The sequence below is a fragment of the Talpa europaea genome (assembly GCF_964194135.1).
Source record: "Talpa europaea genome assembly, chromosome: 2".
Classification (NCBI taxonomy): domain Eukaryota; kingdom Metazoa; phylum Chordata; class Mammalia; order Eulipotyphla; family Talpidae; genus Talpa; species Talpa europaea.
In genome coordinates, this window is record NC_140068.1 from 154,214,197 (window position 1) to 154,234,735 (window position 20,539).

The window sequence follows — 20,539 nt, forward strand, 5'->3', positions numbered from 1 at the left end:
TACCTTTATCCACTTTTAACTGTCTTGTCTCATAGCAGCAGCTGTTGAATGTGGTCTGGGCTCATAAATTAGGTGTCTGATGTGATTGTCTTTATTTTGGTGGGTTGGGCTGGGAAGGGGACGCTACAGCCTTGGTCAGTGATATCCTGGGGAGAAAGTGAATCCATTGGCCCTGGATTCTGTCCAGCATATTCAGTTCCTTTATTTTACATCCTAGGGAGGTGACATGATGGTCAAGGTTACAGTACTTCTTCTTAGTGGTACCACTTGTCACCCAGATTTCTAAGTCACTGCGCTCATACCAGGATTTGGGGGCTCTCTGATAGGAAGAGGGAGGCTCAGAGGTGAAGTGACTTGTCTGAGGTCCTGGCTGGTTGGTCCGAGTTGCATCTAGAACGCAAGCCTGCTATGGACTGTATTCCCTGAGCTGTTGTATCTGATTAAATGTTTTTAGAAACTCAATTATGGCTGGACTCTACCACAAAAACTAGCTGTTTAAACTTTCCCATTGTGATTGTAAGGAGAACAGTTCTCTGTGCTTTGTCTTACAGGAGGTGAGAACAGGGACACCAATTGAGATGTTTACTTTTCAGATTTCCTGAGGCCAGCTCTCCTTAGGTTGCCCCCACCCCAATCCTAGATCCAGACCTAGGGCTGCACTGCCTGAGGACTCTGCTCCACCCGCTGCCTCCGTTTTTCTACTACAGAAGCTGTGGAAGTGGGAGCTCCTTAAACAAAAACGATCAAGAGTGCACCATGCATTTCAGTTCCCTTTTGGAGCCAGGGTGGAGGGCAGAGAAAGAAAGGTGTGCTGTTCCACAATGTGGCTGCAGACTTTGCAGCCATTGGGCCGGCCTCCCCCTGGGCAGGAAAGTGGACAGACAGGGAGTGCTCCCAGTTTCAGGGGTGGCCCTACTGAGTGGCTTCCAGCACTTGTTACAAGAACAGTGACGACCTCCTGGGCAGCTGCAACAGGCGATAGGCTTGGTGGCCTCACTGGATCTTGAGCTGAAGCCAGGACTGTGCTGAGTGACCCCAGTCATTGAGCAGGGAAAGCAGTGGCCTCCGAACCTTCCTCTTCCCCACATCCCAGTCTCTCTGTGCTGGAGTCCTGGACAGGGCACCAGAGCATCTGGCTCAGTGAGGCTACTAAAGTGTTGCACTACTGAACACTCTTGAATCTGCTGCACCCTTTCTGTTTACACGGCGAGCAGAGTAATAGCAAGATTGTGCTATAGGTGATGGCTCTGCACTTAGCTAGGCTGTCAGGCAGGCCGGGCTCTGCCCCACGGTGGCCTCCGGCCATTACGTTTCCCTTCCTGTGCGGGTCTCTGCTGTCCCTGAAGCATCACCAGGACACCTTGGCAACCAGAGATATTTAGAATTCGGCCCTGTGTCTAGCCCAGGGTTGGAAGAAGTTTCTAGCAGTTAGGGCTTTCTGTTTGCTTCCTGGTGCTCTCACAGAAGTCCTTCATTTTTTCTTAAACCAAAACTGCATTTGTTCAGTTGTCATTGTTGAGGATGTATTTATTGTGTTGTACAGACGTGAGTATATATATATGTATGTACTTATATACATGTATGGATGTATGTAGAAATCCAAACGTATATGACAAGGTCAAGGCATGTATACTAGATATTTTGAAGTTATTTATCAAGGGGTAAGATGTGTGTTATAAAGTAAACAGAGCCGGTATTTTGTATATAATGTGGATAGCAAGAATTGCATCCACATTATACACAAGTTTCCTTTCCTCTTTTATTATCAAAGCAAAAAAAAAAAAAAAAGAGGACCGTAAATGCAGCTGTTCCCAGGGTTGTGAAGGCCAGGACACCGTTGCGGGAGGGACTCCCCGGCCCTGGGTTGCGCTCTGTGTTCAGGCCCAGCGTCACACTCCCCACTGGCTGGCTCTGCCTCCCCAGGGCTTCCGGAAGCAAGTGGCAGGGAAGGGATGAGAAAAGAGGATTGCTGGAGGTGATGGGAGGCAGCATGGGCGCTAGAGGGAAGGAGCTTACCTGGAGTCCATGCCAAGGGTAAATGGATCAGGGGGGGACAGATGAAAGGCACATCTAAGCCATGGAAGGTTCTGGAGATAAGTGAGCATTACATGAGATGTCTGGAACATGGTTCCTCTCAGGCTGACGGGCCTTTATCTGTGTTTTGAGAACAGCTTGTATGAGGGGGATGGCACAGGAGAAGGAATGACGGAGGAATTCTTCCGGGAACTTTAAAAAGTCTGGCTGATTTACTTCTAGAGCTAATCAAAGCTGTCAAGCTGTTGGCGTTTGCTAGGAGAATTTTAACACCAACCATACATGGAGTGCCACACCCCTGGGGTAGACCTGGGATCACATCCTCCCTTTATGGTGCTTTCCAGTTGTGATTTTCCCAAACTGCAGTCTTCAAGTATTCGTCGCCTGCCAAGTCACCCTTTCTGTCAGTCCCCTAACCCAGCCCCTGCACACACTTTCCCCTCAGGCATCAGTCATGAAGGCTCTTCTGTGTGGGCAGCCTCTTGTCTCCTCTCAGCTCTCAGGTGCCCTGCCTCCAGGCCTCACTCGGCACCAGAGCGTTTCTTTCTTCTTTCAGTAGTCCCCCTAGCTCTCCCACCGCCACATCACCCGTGGACCATCACTGTGTTTCCTCTCCTGTCTCGCCCCCCTCACTCTCCTTCCTTTGCTGTGCACCTCAGCTCTGTGGTCAGTTCGCTAGTTTTGTCTTTTTCTTGATTTCTTGTTTTTGCTTTCTCTATATTCCACATATCAGTGAGACCATCCGGTATTTGTCTTCTTCCTTCTGACTCCATGGGCTAGTGTACCCTTCCAGCTCCATCCTTGTTACCGCAGATGGCGAGAGTTTGTCTTTCTTGATCTCTGAGTAACATTTCATCGCGTGCCACTGCACCGGAGCATTTATGAAGAACATCCCTGGGAAGAGCCCAGCAGGAGTGGACCTGCCTCAGCTGTGTCAGTCTTTGGTCTCAGCTGTCCTGAGCCTCCCTGCTCTGTCCTCAGACCTCTCCTGGGTCTTCTCTCTCACCAGCTGGCCAGTGACCTCCAAGTGTGTCCCCCACCTGTTTACAATGAATTCTTGCTTTCGTTCATTGGAACTGAGGCCTCGGACATGGGCTTCTGGACCTTTTTTTCCGGACATTTCTGTACATTGGTATCCTCCTCTTTGCATGAGCAAGTGAAGGCAGCCCTCTTTATTCTATCGCTTGGTCTCATCCTTCCCAGCCTGCTCTGCGGGAGGCTGCGCCTCCCATGCTGTCTCTTGACATTTTCTTCCTGGCATTAGGAGAGACTCCGAGTAGCGGGGTCCCTGTGCTCCCCTGAAGAGGGAAAGTTGTACTTCCCAGAAGAGGGGAGTCCTTGCACCTCCCAAAGAAGATCTGAACTAGGGAGTCTCCATGGCAAAGCCTGCTAAAGCTCTCCTCTTTGTTCCCGGTTAATGCTGAAGTAAGTTAGTTATTCGTTGGCCTGTGTAAACCTAATTGGGACCCAGGTGACAATTGGCTTCTTGTTCTTACCCTTGAACTGTCACTAAAGAAGTAAAAATTGTTAAAGATATAGTTAGGAAAGAAATGTTTTGGCCCTGAGAACTATGGAGAACAAGCTGCCCTGAACCCACTGTGCCTAACCTGGGAGTACCTGTTTGCGGCAACAGTACATCTCCTGGTGTATGCGAAAAGTTAACAGTGTGCAGGTTGTGTGGAGGTTTGGTATTTCTAGTTGAAGGTTAGATTTCTGTAGAAATGAACAGTACTGATGAGTTACTTTAGATCACTTTGAAGTAATTGATAATGGGCTGGAGGAATTGAGTACTAGGGAATGGGTTGATTTTAGTCATAGAGCATAACAATGGACTTTCATGTCTACTCGGAAATTAGGAAAGCTTGACAGGGTGATTGATTGTTACTGAACATTGTACTGTGTTAGACAATGGATTACATTAGAAAAAGAGTTGTACCTAGGGGAGTCATTGTCCCTGTAGATTTTCTTAATCAGATTAAGGAAGTGTCCTTTTATAGTATGAGATCAAGAGGGTCTTTGTATGTTCATGAGGAAGTATGTAATGATGGCCTCTGTTCTGCTTTGATGCTTCTGCTGATGTCATCTCACTGCTGGCCTTAAAGTATAAAGACCTGCTGAGACCCTCAGGAGGAGATACTTGCAGGAGAGAAGGTGTCTGTGTCTTCCTCACTCCTACCTGGCTCCACTTCCCCTCAGCCCTCCCAAAAACTTCACCAAGGCCGTCCTCTCCTGCTGAGATCCCTGACAGGACATCTAGCTGGAGCTGGTCTCCAACCTGCTCAGATTCCCCACCTTGAACACTCCCTGTTCACTGAACTCTGCCCTTTATCCTTCCATCAGACAGGAGTATGGAATCAGGAAGAGGTAAAATGCATTTTGATTTTCCCTAATTCTAACTGAAATTTAGCATTTTATTTAATGGTGGCATCAAATTACAGTTGTAGCAGCAGTGTCTGTGATTGTCCTGCCAGCAGAACCACATGTATTTTCAGCTCTCATGATTGGTTTTGCTGATACATTTGACTGACCCTTAAGGAACAGGGGGTTCGGGCGCTGATCCCGGGCGATGGAAAATCCATGTATGACTTTTGAACCCCCGTAAACTTTATAGTCATCCCTTGGTATCTAGGGGAATTGGATTTAGGATTATCTCCCCCACACCCCCAGCAGATAGCAGAAGTGCACAAATGCTTAAGTTCCATAGAGTTGGCCTGGAGAGTTGCTGCAGACCAGCACAACAGTGAACGATGAGGCCTTCTCAGGGTTGAGAGAAGCGCACAGGGTGGTCAGGGCGTAGGCGAAAGAAATGACAGACAGACACACTTCAAGAGAGTGTGAATCTGAGTGTGTTTTTAATTAAGTTAATGGCCAGTATATATATGTTTTTTCTAAAGGCATAGGATCGGTGAACATCAAAGAAATCAGTTTGCTCATAGGTTTAGCTTATCATTGACAGGGCAGTGATTTATATCCAAAATACATCTGGACCTAGCCGCATTCCTAAGTAGACAGGCTATTAACTCTTTCTTTTGTTCTATATAATTATATTCTTGTTGTACTAACTACTATTACTACTACCTACTCATGTTTATTCATAATTAATTGTCATGGGTAAATTTATATTATAATGCAGTTAATATCAAAGGTACTAAAGTCAAGTACATAACAGAAAGATTAAAACCAACTATTCTATTATAACACAGTGTTTAGTAATGTTTCATTTGCATTAGCCTAATTATTAAATTACGTATGTTTTTTAGTTAGCAAACAATGACCAGAAAAAGGAAAGATTTTAGAAAGACAGTTGTAGCAGAATAGTTTGTGGGCCTTGAGAAAGCGAGATAATGTTCCAGCATTTCTTTTAACAATCTTTGTGGCGGCTTCTGGTCGTCGTTATCTCTTGGCAGGCATATGGCTTCTCTGCATCTTAGGGAGTTTGCTGTTCTCCCCCTGCACACATGGTACCTTGCCCATGCCGGACCTCAGGGACCATGGCAACAGCTATTAGCCCTGAAGGTCACTGCAGGGGGAGGTGCAGCAGAGAGTCCTCAACACAGAGTCAACCTGCTGACATCTGTTCACCGGACCGAGTTCAGCACTGCGAGCCAAAACACCACCAGGGCCTTTTGTCGTGTTGCTGGGCTCTGCCGCTTGCTGCTGCAGGAGGCCTTGTTGCTCCAGCCAGATAGGATACTGACAAGCAGCTAAGAGAAAAGGCCTCACACCGTGGGGCTGAAGATCTGGCATCCCTTTGCTTTTTGTTCTTGGTCATAGAGAGAGAAAAATTTATCAGAAAGGTACATTGGGCTATAAGTTATATGTATCAGCGGACTGCAAGCAATTGGCACAGAAAATTACCTGTTTAGAAATTAGTTACTACACAATTCGGCCCAATTATCAATGGGAGACAATTTATTGTATATTTCTGACAAGCAATCCAGCATAACAATTACAGCATATACTTGTTTTGATTTTTAGAAGTTTCCTTTTCATTTAGAAGTTTCTTAGGAAAGTTTTTAAATGAAGTTAACTGTGTTAAGAAGTTTGTAGGTAAAAAATAAGTTCTGATAACTGAGCAGCAGCTGGTCTCCGGCTGAAGGTCATGTGAATAGAATAGTCCTTTGATGCTTAGGCTTTAGCTGATAGGGATGCACTGGCGGTTATTCACTGTTTTAAATAATTGTCTAAATGAAAAAATAAGTAGCTTTAATGTTAGGTCTGGTTTATTATCTATCAACCTTTAAAGCTGCTGTCTAGCTGAGACCTGTAGGGGCCAGAGGTCTATGGGAAACATAATATACTAATTGTTTTTGCTTTACACATGATAATATATTTCCTTATTATTATTACTAATAATGAATAAAAAAAAGACCTGCTGAGTCTCTCGGAAGAAGATACTAACACCTCACCAAGTGTCAGTGTCTCCTCATTCTACCTCATCCCCTTCCCCTCAGCCCCTAAGTTTCAGCCCTTTCGTTTTCGCCTAGGCCGTCTCATCCTTTCAGGAACCCCTGGCAAGACGTTTTGCCAGAGGCTGGTCCCTGGCAGCTTGTGGTTCTTGCCCTCTGGGTTTTCTCAGTTCCAGCAGGGAATCAGCTCGTCCGTGGCTTTTACTCTGGTGACTGGGTAGCGCCAGAGACCTGCACTTGCTGACCTGTGCTTTTCCCCAGTGGTTCTCTGAGGAAAAAGGTGGGGGGGGGCACCTCAACACAGGGGCTGTCATTCAAGCCAGGTGTCATTCAATGCTGTGTCTGCCGCGCGTTCACCCGGCGTTGTGCCAGAGCTGTATGGATCCCACCCCCGAATGCTGCGCTTTAGGTCTCAGTTCTAGGGCTGTCAGGTCCAAAACACTGGCTGTCACCCTGTGCAGTGCCCGCTGCTAGGGCGTGACCCACACCCAGGATCCTGCACCTGGTTCTCTGTCCCAGGATGGGGTCTTGCTCCGCGCCTGGTTTCCCTTCTTACCGTTGGCCACACTGTGCTACTTTTCCAGTGTCCAAACCTTGGACAGTTTATCTGCATTTATTGAAGTGATTCTTTATTCAGTTTCCACACACAGCTCTCTCCTAGATGTCCTCCTGCTCTTTTTTTCATGTTTGTTAATGTTGGATTTAACGACTATGCAGTCCCTGATACTGCAGGGAGTTATTCTGCGGTAGGCACATTTTCTGTGTTCTCTCTATTAGTTTATTCTCACCGACTGTTTTCTTTAAGGTACTTCTTCAGGCATTTGTTTATTCACTCAGTATGTTCATGGGAAGTTTTTGACAGTGGTAAATTTTCTATGGTTGATGGTAAGAACAGTAATCACGGAAGGGGCCTTTGCTTTGTTGAAGTGATATATTGTGAGAAAGGAAAATGTGGGCCTTCCTGGTGGTGCAAGGGGTTAAAAGTACAGCACTGTGAAGCTATCTGTGGCCTCTGCAGCTCAAGTTCGATCCCCATCCAGCCAGGGAGCTAGCCACATGGTGTGGCAGACCTCTCCTGTCTCGTCTGCTGCTCCCCTCAGCAGTGTATTTTAGTCATCCTGTGTGTTCTACTCCCCACTGTGACTCTGGCAAATCCTCTCACTCCCTACACTTCTGTCCTACCCCTCTGCTCTTGTATGCATAAATGAATGAAATGAAACTTTAAAAAAATAAATAAGAGTTCAAGACGATGTTGTGGGGAGCTGTATAGTTATTTTCTATGTCCTTTTTTATCAACCATACTTGAGATATTGTGAAGAGACCTGATGAATATAATTCAGCCCTAAATCACTTCACTCTGTGGCTTTCTCCTGGTATGTAGGTGGAGTCATGTATTTGACTTTCGTGAGTCAAACATCCAAGCGACCCTCCTCCAGTTGATGAGTTTCTTTACATCTTAATTGCTTGGGTACATTTACGATGGTGTCATGTATCATGGATGAAGAAAATCTAAATGGATATGCTGTTTGTGGCTGACTGAAAAGATTGATTTCAGTCACCCAGAGGAGCCGTGGACTTCATTGTGGGCATAAAAGTTAGAGAAACGTGCTGAAGTTCAACTCATTTCATCATTTTCTCCTTCAGGGAATACAGTAACAGTTTATTAATATTCTCATGTTTGTTCATGGTAGTAATGGAGCCATGAATATTACTGGACGTTGTTGCCAAAAGAAATCTTCACAAGCATGTGATGAAAGAGCAGGTGAGCTTTTCATAACAGCGTGGAATTCTTGTGCATTCACATTAGCTAAGCACAGCATCTTTATGTTGAACACCGACTCTGATCCAGATATCAGAAGGTCAAGATTCTTCTTAAATACCTGAATCTTGATTTTGATGAAATGTGTCTTGGTATCTGAATGTCTTATTTAGACTATTTGTGAATTTCTTATGTGTATTTTTTAAATTCATGCAAGAGCTGGGGTGCAGGCCAAAAGGGGGTGTGTGTGTGTGTGTGTGTGAGAGAGAGAGAGGATTCACAAGAGACAGTGGGGCGCAGAACAGGCAGAGAGGAATACACTGCTGAGGGGAGCAGCAGGCAGGACAGGAGAGGTCAGCCCAGCCCTGTGGGTTGCTCCCTGCTGTGGAGGGGCGGATAGCTTCTGAGTCAGCGCGGTGCTTAACCCCTTCAGCCCCCGGGCGGCCCTGTTGAGCTCTCTTCCCTCAGAGCCCTGAACCCATTATGGGCCCCACAGTTTTCGTGGGCCTTGATCATCTGCCCATTCTCCTCAACCTCCACTCCTCCCACTTCCAAGCCGCAACCCCACCCCAACTTCGGCCTGACGGGCCGCGCAAGGGGTTGTGGGAAATGTAGTCTCCAGCCACCATGGTTCTCGCTTTGGTGTCTGGGTGGGGCTTCCGCGATCTGTGCAGGCGCGGCCCTGTCCCCGCCCGTCTGGAAGTTCCCGTGTCTCCAGAGCTCTGAGGTGCCCCGAGGTGAGCGCGGGCTGTGTCCCTGGAGGCCAGGCTCGGGGGAGCGGAGGTCGCGGGCAAGCCTGTCCCGGCCCCGTGGAGTCGGGCACTTTGGAGCCGCATCCCCGCAGAACGCGCGGGGTGCGGGGTGCCGGGGCGGAGTCCGTTGGGGAGAACGTCCCGGCCTTTCCGGGTTGTCCCCGGACGCTGCCGGGGTCTTCCCGGGGCGGGCCACGGGGTCGCCTTGGCTAGTGCCTGGGGATGAGCAGTTCCGCCTGCGCGCATGCGCGCTGACTCTCTGGGTCCTCCCAAAAGTCGGGCTTGAGGGAGAGGAGAGCCAGGCTGTGTTTCTGGGGGGGGGGGTGTATTGCGCCCGGGGGAGATTCAGGGCCTGAAGGTGGGCGGGTGAAGTTGGGCGGGTGAAGTCGCCTAGGTTGGCAGTGGGAGGCGGCCTGTGTGGGGCTGGGGAGGTCAGAGGGAAATTGGGTTTGCAGGGCTGGGGCAGGAGGAGTTCGTGGGGCATTAGAGGCTTGTGGACTGAATTTCCGGGCGCGAGCGCGCTGCTGCGTGTTCCCCCCCAGGCGGCGTCCTGCTGGCCGCTGCATTCCCACCTCCCGCCTGCACGTGCGCACCCAGGGGCCTTCGCTGTCCGGTGTCCACGGAGCGGAGGGCGGGAAGGGCGCGGAGCCACTGCTGGGGTGTCCTGGCAGAACAGTGCGTTTGGGCGTATGTGTTGGTGAGTTTTCCTCCGTCTTCAGTGTTTTGGAAGATGAAATTTCTTTGTGTTTGCTTCTGTCATGGTCTCTCTGATGATTTCTTTTCCGTGTCCCTGAGTGCTTGAGTATCTTGTGCTCCTGAATGTAGCTAATCCTTGTGTTCCGATCTGGTCTCCCGTCTTCACTCTGCACTTCTCCTGAGTGAGTCAGTCAGCTGTGTTTTGCCATTTCTGCCAGTTACACTTGAGTGTGGGCCTCTGCCCAGTCCTACTGCCACAGGCTCGGCTCCCACCTGACTGTACCTGTAGCTGTCCCGATGGCACCTGCCGCTCATGCAACGTACAAACCTCGTCCTGTGTTGTGCCCTCCCGTGTGGAATTATATCCTTCTCAGCCCAGGTCTCCCACCAGCAGAAAGGGATTTCTCTATTCCAGAGTTTAGTCTCACCCAATGCAAGTTTCTCTTCAATATTACTTGATACCTTAATGGTTGCTAACAACAGCACCACTGTGTGTGTGTGTGTGTTTGTGTGTGTGTGTGTTTCAGTTCACATTACAGTTCTCATTCTTGGCCAAACCTGATGGATGCAATTTCTCAGTGATGAGGCTGCTCCCTTTTCTGCCTCCCACTGGCCAGTGTGTGCTGACACCTCAGAGTTCAGGGGGAGAAAGTACTCTGGGGGTCAGTAAATGTAGTTTTTAATAAGGAGCTTCACATATCTGTCATTGACTCTGGAATACAGTAGGTGTGTGCATTAGTCATATATATGATTCTTGCTGAAGTTATCGTTAATGGTAGATTTTCTTTTTAATTTTGATAGAATATTTATAGAATATTGTTAGAAAGAATATATTTTACAACCTAATTTTCGCAGCTCTCTTGTCACTTGTGACCATGCAAGTGTTTCATTTTATAAACCTTTGCACTGTGGGGAGCAGCACTGGCTGCTCTTCTGCCCATCGTGACTGTTGCGTCCTTTCTCTCCTTTTCCTACTAAACCTGGCCCTCTATTTATTCATTCATTCATTTATTCATTCATTCATTTTTTAAAAGATATACTTATTGTTGCATACAAAAACTGGGGTACGGGCCAGAGGTGTGCGGGGGGGCGGGCAGGATTCGCCACCAGAGACAGATTGGGGAACAGAACAGGCAGACTGACTGAAATACATTGACGAGAGTTGCGGTGGGTGAGTCAGGGGAGGTCTGCCGCACATGTGGGTAGCACTCTGGCCGGGGATTGAACTCGTGCTGCAGTGGCTGTGGACAGCTCCATTGGTTGTGTCTTAACCTTTAGTCACCAGGAAAGCCCCTGACCCTTCATTTAAATGTAAAATAAAAAATCTCCTTTCGCTGTTTTTGCATGTGGTGTTCTTTGGCATTTTCTATCTGACAGTGTTATACAGCCATCACTACCTTCCAGATTTTTTCATTTCCCAGTAATAAAATACTGCACTCATGAAACTTTCGCTCCCAACTGCCCTGTCCCTCAGCCCCTGTGTCCACCATTTACTTTCTGTTCTTAAGAGTTTGACGACTCAGACCTGTATGAATGGAGTCTTGTTACACCTTATTTTCTTGGTGAATCTCTTATTTTATTGCATTGTTAACTGTTTTGTCATTTCATAGGTCTCGTACAGGAGTGCCTTCATATTGTAGTGTGTGTCGTTTAGTTCCATTGTGACACCCATTAATAATCTCTTATGTGTATCTGCCAGTCTTATTTACCCATTAATCCATCACCTGGGGCTTGGGTTGATTTTGCTTTGGGCTGTAATGACTGGTGGTGCCGTGACCGTAGGTGAGCAGACGTCTCTGCCCGTCCCTGCTATCCCTACTATTGATGAACACCCCGGGGTGGGGGTGGGTCCTCCTGTCATTCTGAGTTCCCTTTTCCCAAGAATCACCTTCCTGTCTTCCCTCCTGGCTGCATCATTTATGTTTGCCCCAGCAGTGCGCAAGGGAGCCAGGTCCCAATTTTTGCCAGTACTTGTTCTTTTCTTTCTTTTCAAATCATTGCGATCCCAGCGGATGTATAATCTGATCTCTTGTACTTCTCGTTCATTTTTCCTTCGTGACTGGTCGTATTGAGCACGTTCATGTGTTAGGACCCGCTTGGGTGTGTGATTTGCAGAGCTGTGTGTTCCAGTCCTTTCCTCATGGCTGCGCATTTCCATTTTGAACAGGGTCGAAAGCGCGAGGGGATTGTATTGTCCCATTTCGTCATACGGTGCTTTTATGGCATCCTGAGCCCACTCCTGCTGGGAGGTCCCGTGAGTTTCTGTGCACAGACATGAGCCATCCACCTTCTCTCTGCTGTTGTTTCATTTCTCGTATTAGCGTTTTCATCATGAGCCTATAAAGAAGAATGCATTTTTGTTTTCCTAGAACTGGGGTGTGCCGGGTTACCTTGTGAGAGTTGCTGTCAGTGCAGCAGGCTCATCGTGTCCTGGATGCTGTTGTGTCTTTGCATTTGTTTACTTCATTGTTTAACCCTCTGGATTTATTTATCCCAGGGAGTCTCTGCCCTTGGTTCCGCTACATGCATTGCTTACTGTTGTCATTTCCCTGGCAGCGTACAGGAGCTCCTGTGTGTGTGAACACGGGTGTGTGTTATACTCACAGTCTGCTCACTGGGTTTTCCTTTCCAGAGTTGCTTTACTGTGGCTTTCATTAGTTTTCCAAGAATGAGTTATAGGGCCTCCCCTGGTGGCGCCTTGGTTGAGCGCTGGTTTGCAAGGCTGCACAGAGCCTCTTCAGCACCAGTTCGATGCCCGGACACCGGCGAGGGTCCCACCAAAAAAAAAAAAAAGAGAGAGAGAATGAATTATTACTTGCTATGACCATTTTTACGCATGTTGTCTTTCTGTTGTTGCTGTTGTTGTGTAGCATCACCCGAACCCATTGTGAATAAGGGGACACTGAGCATCTTTGTTAGTCCTTCTCTCACTGGGAATGTTGATGTTGCCTGTGGCTGTGTCAAGGACTTGTTTTGTGTTGAGGAAAAATCCTCTTAATCCTTTTTTAGTTATTACAAATAGAAATTTATTTTTATGGGGTCCTAATGAATATGTGTGTGGAGGTACGCAAGATTTTCTACACAGGAAATGAAATGATGAAATCAATTTGCAGATTTCCTAAGAGGTTTGTTTTCTTATACCTAGCGTCATGTTTTCCAAAAGTCTTTCATTGCTATGATCTATTCTTTTTCTCCAACAGAAATATTAGTCTCTTCTAGTTGTTTTTCCTCTTCTTTCAATACCTTTTGTTCTGGTCACCGTGTTCCGCCCTTGGTGATGAAAACTATTAATAATATCCTGAGAATTCCCAAATTCTTTTTTTTTTCTTTTAGATTTATTTATTTTATTTTTGCACATAGTGCTCAGGTGTAGGCCACATGTGCAGGGGGTGAGAGGATTCATCAGAGTCAGCGTCAGGAGTAGAACAGGCAGACTGACTGAAATACACTGCTGAGGGGAGCAGCAGAGAGACAGGAGAGATCTGCTGCGCCTTCTGGGTAGATCCCTTGTTGGGACTCGAATTCTTGTTGCAATGGCTGCCGACAGCTTCATAGTGCTGAGACTTAAACTCTTGTGCCACCAGGGAGGCCCTGATTCCCACATTTCTGTTCTCAGCTTAGAGTTCCTGATCCATCACACTCATGTCCAGTTGCGTGTGGAATTCCAGTGTCTTCCAGCCCGTCATGCGGACAGCATATTAGGAAAACATTCCTCGTCCCTCAGCCACCAAGTTATCACCGAGTTCTCCTCCCCTTTGTCCCGTTTGAGAAGTGATGACCTGTTCTGTCTTCTCTGACTCTGTCAGCTGAACATCTTTTCTTAAAATTTTATTTTATATATAATTTGGATCATTTTTTATTTTGCACACTGTATGCATTTTCATCTTGGTTATAGTCACTGACAATTCCTACCCCCCTTATTTTAACCCTAATCGCTCCTCCCTCCACCCTCCAAAACCCCCTGTTTGAGAAACTCCATCTCTAGTTTATAGTTGCTTGTAGTTGAACATCTCTTACCTGTGCTTTTTCTCCCTTCATTGTTTGAACATTCTGGTTTCGGGTTCAGTTTTTGTTTACTGTGAGTTGGAGATCCCAGGCTTTGAGGTCACAGGAGTAAAATATTGGCACAAACTTGTACATGCTTTTCATTTGTTATGAAGCTCCTTTTGCACATGCTTCCAGGTATGTGTCTGTTACACCTGCCAACCAGGTTATCAGCTCCTGAAGGAGCAAATTTTATTCATCCTTTTTTTCTTAGAATCATACACACTTTCAAATTTATAAGGTAAGCTGTAGTTCTGCTTTAAGGACTGAATGGGTGAAAGTAGAGGCGAGGCTCTTTCAACTGTGAATTCTATACATCCTCTACAGTACTAAAGACCCACAAAATAAGATGTTTGCACTTGCTCTGTCTGACCCAGGCTGCCGGCCCGGAGATGAGAAATATTCCCTCAGAAGGGACTGTGTTATTTGAAGACGTGGTTGTGAACTTCACCTGGGAGGAGTGGCAGTGCCTGAGTGAAGCTCAGAGGACCCTGTACTGGGATGTGATGCTGGAGATCCGAAGTCACCTGGTGTCCCTAGGTGAGGATGCGCCAGTGTAACACTCTAGTGCAGTGCTGTCTTCTGCACCGATAAGTGTCCACTTGCTTATGAAACTGAGTGCTGGTGAGGTTGAACATGGCAGGCAGTGTACATTGTGGGTGTTTCGGTTTTTGTTTTTTGTTTTTTTTTTTAGGAAAGATTCAGATTGGCCTCTTTTGCACAGCTCTTCACACTGCATTTGTTAGTTTTCAAAGACTGAAGTTGAACTTGATCGAAGGCGAACACTATTTCTCGTCACAGGGCATTGTGTTAACGATCCTGAGGAGAGGATGAGGTCGGAGCAGGGAGTACAGCCGTGGACTGTGGACTATCCCCCAAACCAGGACCTCTCAGGTCAGTCAGTGCTTGCCAGGCCGGGAGGCTGAGAGGAGGCTGGGAGTGTGGCCAGTGATATTGGCCATACTGAGGTGTTTTCCCATTGTGCAACCTTGGACAGTATGTCTGCATATATCAAACTGATTCTTTTTTCTTTTCTTTTTTTTTTTTTTTTTAAATTTATTTATTTATACAAGCATGGGGTACAGTCAGTCAGAAGCGCGGGAGGGCAAGAGAACTCACCAGAGCCACAGTGGGGAGCAGAGCAGGCAGAAGGACTGAAGTGCACTGCTGAGGGGAGCATGGGGTGGCAGGAGAGGTCTGCGCGTCATGCGGGACCCTGCATCGGTGGCTAGGGAGCAGCCAGGGATTGAACCGGCGCTGCAGAGGCTGCGGGCAGATCGCAACCCAGCGCTCAACCGCTGGGCCACCGGGGAGGCCCTCAAACTGATTCTTTATTCAGTTCCCAAATATTGCTCTCTCGTGGATTTCCTCCTGCTCTTTTAATGGTGGTTGTCTATGTTCTTAACCAGTCTGTAGTCCCTGATACTGTGGGGATTATTCTGTATTAATCACGTTTCTGTATTCTCTCTCTTAGTGTATTCTCACAGACTGTTTTCTTTAGGTACCTTTTCAGGAATATTTTTATTTCTGTGTGTTCATGGGAAGTTTAGCCAGTGGGAAATTTTCTATGAGAGGGGAGAGCAACAGTACTCACAGAAATGATCTTTGCTTTCTGAACTTATACACTCTGTGAGGATAGAATATATAATAAATACATTTATTGATAGAGAGGTAAAGCCACAGAGGATGTTTGACCAGCATGAGTGAAACAAAGTGGAGGATGTTGTTTTTGCGTGTGTGCTCCATACGCATTATTACAGAGATTAATTCTTCTCTTTCAGAGCTCAGGTGAGGTGAAAGGCTTGCACTGACATGTCATATCTATAGTTCCCTCTGCAGTCTGGGCTAGAGGCTGTGTATTGCTATTGGAGATGTCACTTTGCAGGTGACTAACTCAAAAAGGATAGAGGGGCATTGACTGGAGAGTTATTTAGAACATGAGTAGTGTTTCAGGGGCAAGCCTTGTGACCGCCCACATAGTAAATGGTGAGGCTGAGGAGGACCCAGAAATTGTTCATCATTGGAAGGGATGTTGTGTGACATGGGAGGGGGAACTTGAGGTGGTGGTTTCTAAAGCCATGGCACCAAGAGTTTGAGGTTGGGGGCTCATACCTTGGGGAGCAGTGTGACCTGTGCAATTCCACCTTGTCGTGGGCATTGTTGGGAGGAAAGTAAAGGAATCAACGACAGTGTGATGTAGCTGAGAGTCACTCAAGACATAGAAACTGGAGTTACTGTGAACAAAGTAGAAATGCAGGTTCCAAGCACTGCGGTGAGAATACCATGGTGTTGCTCTCAAAAGCATGTGGGAAAAGCCTTTAACTCGATAGCCACAGGCTGGATGCAGAACTTTTTTCCTATCACTCAGCAGGGAACATGGGACACAATGATGAGGTGGAGTTTGCTGCATGTGTTAGGATTCTGAGCCTTATGTGATATGATATTTCAATAAGAACTGACAGGTCTCTTCCGTGCAGGGAAGCGCATGCTTCTGAGAACCTCTGCAGGTGTCTTGGCCAGGGCCGGGGTGGAAAGAAAAACTAAGAAATGGAGCAGCGGGGTCCTTGTGACTCAGCAGACCTCTTGCTTAAAGTGCCTGGGCAATGACTGGGTCTCTCCGTCCACAGGTTTCTGGGAAAGCCATGGCCTCTGCAGGGCTTGGTTATTCTGAAAGTACCCACAAGAGCTGCACAGGGTCAGTCTAACAAAGAAAGTATGTAGGATCTATGTTGGGTGAAATGCTTCTGGTTGAAATCGACAATTCTAGTTAAAGGACTGTTTTTACCAAATATTTATGGTTTTGTAAAACCATGGTGAAATTAGTTTTACTGCTTTGTTATCCTGGTTTGGCATTAGAAAATCTGTTAATTGGGGCCTCCCTGGAGGCCTAGGGATTAAGTCTCTTAGATCTCACTATTATGGCCTGAGTTTGATCTACAGTGAAGGAGCTCACCCACTTTGGCACAGCAGACCTCTCCTGTCTCACCCGCTGCTCCCCTCAGCAGTGTATTTCAGTCAGTCCGCCTGTTCTGTTCCACACACTGTCTCCACGCTCCCCTACAACACCCCCACTCCTGCACCTCTGGCCTTCACCACGGATCTTCTATGCTAAAATACAAAATACCAAGAAATCTATTCTCCACATAATTTGCTACGGGTAAAAAGCATGAATCAGAGAATCAATACCTGTAAATTGTGTTGTAATAGGAGCTTTTGTGCCGCTTAGTAGTATTTACTCAAAATGCTTCCTTTTTAGAGACATGGTCATTTTTATCTCACTTTAGATGTCCATACTGTGGATCACCTGACTCACAACAGCCCTGCAAATCAGGGCAGACATGTGTGGCAAGTTCTTACCGCCAGCACCAAAATACCATCCAACGAGAGAACTGACTTATGGGAAAAAAGCAATTTGGACTCAATTCTTTTTGTGAACCATAGTATCAAAAATGGAAACAATTCAGCGATGATGCCTGAGAACTTTACTATACATAGGACCATGATGATCCCTGGTGAGCCTCATGAAGAGCATGCTGGAGAGAACGAGGAGGTCTTTAGTAGAATGAGGGAACCCATCAAGTATCCTGAGCACCTTAATCACCAGGTGATTCAGAACTTTCAACAGCCTTTTGAATTTCGTGAACAAGGAAAAGTCTTGAGCGAAGAAACAATATTTTCACCTAGAGGAGCCTTTCCGGAAGGGGCTGCCCGTAAATGCAATGAGTGCAGGGACACCAGTGATGAGGCACCTTTCGATGTCCGAGACAGAACCCAAGGGGGACAGACTCTCTGCAGTTGTAATGAAAAGGGGAGAGCTGCGGAGATGACTCCAGTGCATTTGAATCTTCCTAGGTATGTTGAACACGAGCAGCAGGAATGTTATGAAAGTGGGGCCAGTCTCAGCAACACATTTCACACCTATCCGCATGAGAGTACCCAGTTAGGACAGAATGATTTTGGATATAAGAGATATGGTGAAGCGGCCTCTAAAACCTCTGTTCTGACTGAACATCGGAAATCACAAGCAGATGATCAACCTGATGAGTGTGGGGGCACCTCTGAGATTTCCTTACAGACGGGATACCAGAGAAATCTCACTGCAGTGAAGTTGTTTGGCTCTAACGATCATGTGAAAACTTTCTCATGGAATACTGCCCGCACTGTACATCCACAATCTCAAACGGGGGTGAAGCGCTACCCGTGTCTGGTATGTAAGAAAACTTTCAGGCACAAATCTACTTTTAGTGTCCATCAGAAAACTCATACAAGGGAGAAACCCTATGAATGTCAGGCGTGCAGGAAAGTGTTTTCCTGTAAGTCAGTTCTTGTTCTACATGAGAGGACTCACACTGGAGAGAAACCCTATGAATGTGAAGGGTGTGGAAAATCTTTTTCCAGTAAGTCTTACCTCACTGTGCATCAGCGAATTCACAGTGGAGAGAAGCCTTTTGAATGTCAAGAGTGTAAGATGACTTTCTCCTGGAAATCATCCCTCAGTCACCATCAGAGAAGTCACACTGGAGAGAAACCCTATGAATGTAAAGGGTGTGGGAAAGCTTTTTCCAGTAAGTATTTCCTCAGTGAGCATCAGAGAATTCACACTGGAGAGAAGCCTTATGAATGTCAAGAGTGTGGGAAGACTTTCCGCCAGAAATCATCCCTCAGGAAACATGAGAGAAGTCACACTGGAGAAAAGCCTTATGAATGTCAAGAGTGCAGGAAGGCTTTCCACCAGAAATCATCCCTCACTGAACATCAAAGAGTTCACACTGGTGAGAAACGCTATTATTGCGATGGGTGTGGGAAAGCTTTTTCTACTAAGGCACACCTCATTAGACATAAGAGAAGTCACACTGGAGAGAAACCCTATGATTGCAAAGGGTGTGGGAAAGCTTTTCCCAGTAAGTATTATCTCAGTGAGCATCAGAAAATTCACAGTGGAGGGAAGCCTTATGAATGTCAAGAGTGTAGGAAGACTTTCCAGTGGAAGTCATCCCTCAGTCACCATCAGAGAAGTCACACTGGAGAGAAACCCTATTATTGTGAAAATTGTGGGAAAACTTTTTCTAGTAAGTCACACCTCATTACTCATCAGAGAATTCACACTGGAGAGAAACCATATGAATGTGAAAGGTGTGGGAAAGCTTTTTCCAGTAAGTCATCCCTCTGTCACCATCAGAGAATTCACACTGGAGAGAAACTGTATGAATGTGAAGTGTGTGGGAAAGCTTTATCCAGTAAGTCTTACCTCACTGAGCATCAGAGAATTCACACTGGAGAGAAGCCTTTTGAATGTCAAGAGTGTAGGAAGACTTTCCACTGGAAAATATCCCTCAGTATCCATCAGAGAAGTCACACTGGAGAGAAGCCTTATGAATGTCAAGAGTGTAGGATGACTTTCCAGTGGAAATCATCCCTCAGTAACCATCAGAGAATTCACACTGGAGAGAAGCCTTATGAGTGTCAAGTGTGCAGGAAGACTTTCCACCTGAAATCATTACTCACTGAACATCAGAGACTTCACACTGGTGAGAAACGCTATGATTGCAAAGAGTGTGGGAAAGCTTTTTCTACTAAGGCACACCTCATTAGACATCAGAGAAGTCACACTGGAGAGAAACCCTATGATTGTGAAGAGTGTGGGAAAGCTTTTACTCTAAAGTCATCCCTCATTCACCATCAGAGAAGTCACACTGGAGAGAAACCCTACGAATGTGAAGGGTGTGGGAAAGCTTTTTCCAGTAAGACTTACCTCACTTACCATCAGAGAATTCACACTGGAGAGAAGCCTTATGAATGTCAAGAGTGTGGGAAGACTTTCCATTGGAAATCATCCCTCAGGAAACATAAGAGAAGTCACACTGGAGAGAAGCCTTATGAATGTCAAGAGTGCAGGAAAACTTTCCACCGGAAATCATCCCTCACTGAACATCAGAGACGTCACACTAGTGAGAAACGCTTTGATTGCGAAGGGTGTGGGAAAGCTTTTTCTACTAAGTCACACCTAATTAGACATGAGAAGTCACACTGGAGAGAAACCCTATGATTGTGAAGAGTGTGGGAAAGCTTTTTCTAGTACGCCACACCTCATTACACATCAGCGAATTCATACTGGAGAGAAAACCTTTGAGTGTCACGAGTGTGGGAAAACTTTCCGCCAGAAATTATCTCTCAGTAAACATCAGAGAAATCACACTGGAGAGAATCTTATGAGTGTCAAGAGTGTGGGAAAACTTTTTCCAGTAAGCACTCTCTCACTGGACATCAGAATAGTCACTGGAGAAAGCCCCTGTGATTGTTAAGAATGTGGGAAAACTTTTCAGGAAGTTAGCCCTCACTAGGCATGACAGAATCCACACTGGATGGAAATGCTATGAATGTCAAGAGTGGACAGGCAGGCCTCCCCTGGTGGCGCAGGTGGTTGAGCGCAGCGCTGTGAAGCTGTCTGTGGCCTTTGCAGTGCGAGTTTGATTTCCTGGCCAGCCAGGAGCAGCCCCATGGTGCGGCAGACCTCTCCTGTCTCGCCCGCTGCGTGTATTTCAGCCGTGTATTTCGGTCAGTCTGCCTGTTCTGTTCCCCGTCTGTCTGGTGCAGCCTCTCTCCCTCCCAGACATCTGGCCTGTAACCCGTTTCTTGTATGCTTGAATAAATAAAAATCATTTAAAAAATATTCAAACTTGGGAGCTTAACCACATCATTCAGTTGAGAGCAATGGGAACTGACATACAGTTTCACTCCTAATTGCGTGGAGTTTCCTGGTTCACTCTTCTCCCAAGTTCATGCAGTGATGATGTCGCTGTTCCTGTTGCTGTTGCTTCTAGTGTACTGTTAAGTTCTTGGGCGAT